Below are 5,814 nucleotides of genomic sequence, written 5' to 3' on the forward strand. Positions count from 1 at the left end.
TTATTCAACTATGATTCTCTGTCTACATGAGCATTCGATATTTTTATGTCACTAACTACCGTTATATAACTAAACATTCGGTATGTAACTGTCTATTTACAATTTTACCTAATTTGTTGTCAAAACTAACAAACTCCACCTTGAGAACAATTTTCCCATTCATCACCTTTCCTGCAAGCCAAGAGAAGCTAAACACCACCGCAGTTTCTCTACTGTAACTGGCTTTGTGAATATGTCTGCACAATTTTCTCGTGTATGGACCTTTTTAAGAGCTACTTTTCCGCCATCGATCACATGTCTCAGAAAATGATACCTTACATCAATGTGCTTGGTTCTGCTATGATAGGCAGGGTTTGTAGCCAAGTGAATAGCGCTCTCACTGTCACAAAGTATATTCACTTTCTCTTGCATCCTTCCAATCTCATCAAGCAAACCCTTTAACCAGATTGCTTCTTTACTGGCATCTGAAGTAGCTATATATTCAACTTCGGTAGTGGACAATGCAACCATGTCTTGAAGCTTTGACATCCAACTAATTGCTCCACCTGCAAGAGTAAAGACGTAACCTGTAGGAGATCTTCTTTTGTCCAAATCACATGCATAATCAACATCTACATATCCGAAAACTGATCCTTCACTACCATTAAAGACGATGCAATGGTCACTTGTGCCTCTTAGATATCGAAGCAACCATTTCACTGCTTGCCAATGTTCTTTACCTGGATTTGCCATGAACCTGCTGACAACTCCAACTGCATGTGAAATGTCAGGTCTTGTAGATACCATCGCATACATTAAGTTGCCTACAGCATTTGCATATGGTACATGAGACATATACTGCTTTTCTTCATCACCTCTAGGACTCAAAACCGAAGAAAGCTTAAAATGGGAAGTTAAAGGAACATTAACAGGTTTCACATCATTCATAGAGAACTTTTCAAGTACCTTCACCACATACTTCTGCTGTGACAACCAAAGCTTACCATTTTTCCTGTCTCTGTGTATCTCCATGCCTAAGATATGTTTTGTTGCTCCAAGATCCTTCATATCAAACATCCTAGAGAGTTGAGCCTTTAACCTGTTGATCTCTTCCATGCTTTTGCTTCCAATAAGCATATCATCAACATACAAAGCTAAGATAATGAACATGCAATTGAAACTTTTGAAGTACACACATTGATCATACTCACTTCTTATAAAGTTTTGGCTCACCATGAAGGAATCAAACTTCTTGTACCATTGTCTGGGAGACTGCCTCAGACCATACAATGATTTCCTGAGCTTGCAAACTAATCTTCTACTGGGACCTCGTATAAAACCTTGTGCGTTCTGTGCGTAAGAACGTGGCTATGCGTTGAAGGACGGCTGCGTTGAAGGCAAAGGTGTGAGGAGCCCATCTCAAAGAGTGTGTGAGAGTCCAGAGTCTGCCTTCGGTTGCAGCTGTGCATTTTTTTGTTGTTGTGTGAGGACCTGCGTGAGGCACAGAGTCTGCATCAATCTTCCTGCATGCTGGGAACTTGCGTGAGACCTGCTGGAATTTGTCTACTTGAGGCTGCGTGAATCTTCCTGTGTGCTGTTGCATGAAAGTGGTGCCAGACGCTGAAGAGGCAGAGCTGCTGCCTGCGTGGAAGTGCCAAATCTCCCTCTGTGTAAAGGAAAGGCGGTTTGTCTGCATTCCTTCGTGTAGAGTCTGCAGAGGAAGTGCGTAGTGGTGCCAGACGCTGAAGAGGCAGAGCTGTTGCCTGCGTGGAAGTGCCAGATCTCCCTCTGCGTAAAGGAAAGGCGGTTTGCCTACATTCCTGCGTGCAGAGTCTACAGAGGAAGTACGTACTGAGCCTGTTTGATCTGCTACAGAGAGAACCTGAGTGTGCCAGAACCTCGTCGTGTTTGCTGCCATAGTTGCTGCCGGCAGTGCTACTAGACCTGCGTGTTGGATCCGGGTATATATTTTTTTTAAAGGTTTTTGAGACAAATCTTGTTTCAGAATTTTTTTGAATAAAGGGTGAATGTGTGAAATTGAAGAAAAAGAAAGTTTTTTTTTCTGAAGGAAAGGAGAATAGAAGTTTTTTTAAAAAAAGGGGTGTTTTTATCTAAATTGAATTTTTTTTTAGAAATAAGGAAATATACACCTTAGTGGAGGAAAAGAAAGGGTTCAGGAAGAGTTTCATTGTTTGCTTAAATCACCAGAGGCTAAGATTATTTTTTTTAAAAGCAAAAACCCTAGAAAGAATGAAACCCTAGGAAGGAGGAAAAATGGCCAAGATGTCAAATGCAAGATTCGAGGTGGAAAAATTCACTGGAAAGAACAAATTTTCTCTTTGGAAACTGAAGGTTAAGGATCTGCTTGTACAACAAGGGTTGCACAAAGCATTGGATGGGGTAACTAAGAAACCTACAACCATGACTACTTCAGACTGGGAGGACTTGGATGCCCGAGCTCTTAGTACCATCCGGTTATGCCTAGCGGATGAAGTTCTCTTCAACATTGTTGAAGAGACTATGGTGTCAGGATTGTGGGAAAAACTTGAAAATCTCTATATGACAAAATCATTAACCAACAGAATTTATCTGAAACGACAGTTATACAATCTTCGAATGAAAGAAGGTTCAAACATTTCATAACATTTGAATGTTTTTAATACACTAATTTGTCAATTAACAGATATGGAAGTCAAGATACAGGAAGAAGATAAAGCCATAACCTTGCTGTGTTCTCTGCCTGAATCATGGGATCACTTCGTAACTTCAATCAGCTTCAGCTCTGCTGATTCTTTGAAGTTTGAATCAGTCGTGGGAGCTCTTTTGTCTGAAGAAGTACGAACAAAATCCAGTACTGAAACAGCTGCATCAGAAACCATGGTCGCTAGAGGACGCTCAAAGGAAAGAGGAGAAAAACCAAGGGGGTCTTCCATGTCGAAATCGAAGGGCAAGAAGTGTAAGGCAAAATGTTGGAACTGCGGTAAAGTTGGACACTTGAATAAGGACTGCTGGAAATGGAAGGAATACGAAAACCCGAAGAACGAAGCGAATCAGGCCGATTCAGGTATGGTAGACGAAGTTTTATCTGCTAAAGAATTGTGTATGATAGATGAAACTTCACCTAAATGTAAAGTCTCTAAGAGTTTTGGTAGCTGGTTGTTAGACTCTGGTGCTTCGCATCACATGTGCCCACATAGAAATGGGTTTACTTCGTATGAAAATGTAAATGGTAGTTCTATGTTTATGGGTAACAATATGTCATGTCAGACTGTTGGGATGGGAGATATCAGGATTAAGATGTATGATAACACAGTTAGAACATTAACTAGTGTTAGACATGTACCTGATTTGAAGAAAAATTTAATCTCTTTGGGAGTGTTGGATTCAGATGGTTATAAGTTTACAGGTTAGGATGGCGTCTTGAAAGTCTTCAAAGGTGCTCTTATGGTTATGAAGGCAGAAAAGGTCGGAAATCTTTACAGGTTAAAAGGAAGTACTCAGGTCGGTGAAGCAACGGTTGCGTCAGAAAAGGAAGAAGCAGGTACTCGTCTGTGGCATCAGCGTTTGGGTCATATGAGCGAGAAAGGTCTTCACATACTGATGAAACGTAAATCTCTTCCCGGTCTGAAATCCTTGAATTTAGATTTCTGTAAACATTGTGTGTATGGAAAACAGTGTAAACAGAGATTTAAAGTTGGCAATCATAATAGTAAAGATGTTTTAGACTACATTCATTCTGATCTGTGGGGGCCTTCCCCTGTTATGTCATATGGAGGTGCATTGTATTTTTTAACATTCATTGATGATTACCCTCATAGATTTTGGGTCTATATGCTAAAAAGGAAAGTTGATGTATTAAATGTCTTTAAACAATTTAAAGTAACGGTAGAGAAAAGAACAGGCAAATCTATTAAATGTCTAAGAGGTGACAATGGTGGTGAGTTCACTTCTGTTGAATTTGAACAATACTGTAAGGATGAGGGCATTGTTAGACACAAAACTATTGTTTATACTCCTCAGCAAAATGGTGTTGCTGAGCGTATGAATCAGACTCTTATGGAAAGAGCCAGAAGCATGATCAGCAATGCTAACTTGCAAAAGGAGTTGTGGGCAGAAGCAGTATCTATTGCTTGTTATTTAGTTAACAGATCACCTTCAGTAGCAATTGATTGTAAAATTCCTGAAGAAGTTTGGACAGGTCAGTCTTGTGACTATTCTCATTTGAGGATATTTGGCTGTGATGCTTATTCTCTTATTCTGAAAAATCAACGTTCAAAATTAGATCCAAAGTCGAAATGTTATGTCTTTGTTGGGTATGACTATGCAGTGAAAGGATATAGGTTGTGGGATCCTACATTGCGGAAGATAGTCATTAGTAGAGATGTAACATTTGATGAATCCTCTTTGTTAAAATCAAATGTTGAAAGAATTGAACAGGAGCAGGTATCGCCGAGTCAACAACTTCAGTTGGAGGCTAGATCTTTCGGTGACAGTCGAAAGGAAGGAGAGACTTCTGGAGACAAAGGTGTTGAAGACACAAAGGAAGCCGTTGAAGCTTCTGAACCAGTTCAAGTTTCTGAACCAGTTCAACAACCAGTCGCTCTGAGAAGGTCTACAAGGGAAAGGAAAACTCCCAAAAGGTATGAAGATTCTGCTTCATCTGTTGCTTTGGTTACTGAAGATGGGGAACCTTCTTGTTATCAGGAAGCAATAGATGATACAGATAGAGACAAATGGAAAATGGCTATGGAAGAAGAAATGGACTCCTTAGCCAAAAACAATACCTGGGACCTTGTAGAGCTTCCTGAAGGGAGAAGTGTTGTTGGATGTAAATGGGTCTTCAAGCTGAAACGGAAAGTTGATGGTAGTATTGAAAGGTGTAAGGCGTGACTGGTAGCAAAAGGGTATTCTCAGGTTGAAGGTATAGACTTTCATGAGATTTTTTCTCTAGTTGTAGAACTTGTCTCTATACGTACTGTGTTGGCACTAACTACGTTGCTTAATCTTGAGTTAGAACAGTTAGATGTTAAAACAACTTTTCTACATGGTGATTTGAACGAAGAGATATATATGGAACAACCAGAAGGTTTTGTACGAGGTCGCAGCAGAAGATTAGTTTGCAAGCTCAGGAAATCATTGTATGGTCTGAGGCAGTCTCCCAGACAATGGTACAAGAAGTTTGATTGGCACCACTTTCATGCAACAGCACGCAGGAAGATTCACGCAGCCTCAAGCAGACAAATTCCAGCAGGTCTCACGCAAGTTCCCATCATGCAGGAAGATTGATGCAGACTCTGTGCCTCACGCAGGTCCTCACACAGCAACAAAAAAATGCGCAGCTGCAACCGCAGGCAGACTCTGGACTCTCACGCACTCTTTGAGATGGGCTCCTCACGCCTTTGCCTTCAACGCAACTGTCCTTCAACGCATAGCCACGTTCTTACGCACAGAACGTAGACAACATTTCTTCTTCACGCCCAGGCTACCTCCCTCGGAGCTCCGATACCAATTGTAAAAAGAATAGCAGGAAAATAGGAGAAGAAAAACACAACAGAATGACCAAGAGATACAAAACTGAATTTGGATCTGCTTTATTCAACTATGATTCTATGTCTATATGAGCATTCGATATTTTTATGTCACTAACTACCGTTATATAACTAAACATTTGGTATGTAACTGTCTATTTACAATTTTACCTAATTCGTTGTCAAAACTAACAGGGCATTGCTTTAGATTTATTCACCAAACTTCCAGATGATTTACTTTGCTCCATTCTTTCCAAACTGCCCATTAAAGAAGCTGTGGGATCGTGCATTCATTCTAAAAGATGGA

This window comes from Pinus tabuliformis, chromosome X (genome assembly GCF_031772625.1).
Source record: "Pinus tabuliformis cultivar Carrire ecotype Pingquan chromosome X, CPIR1, whole genome shotgun sequence".
In the NCBI taxonomy this organism is placed as follows: Eukaryota; Viridiplantae; Streptophyta; class Pinopsida; order Pinales; family Pinaceae; genus Pinus; species Pinus tabuliformis.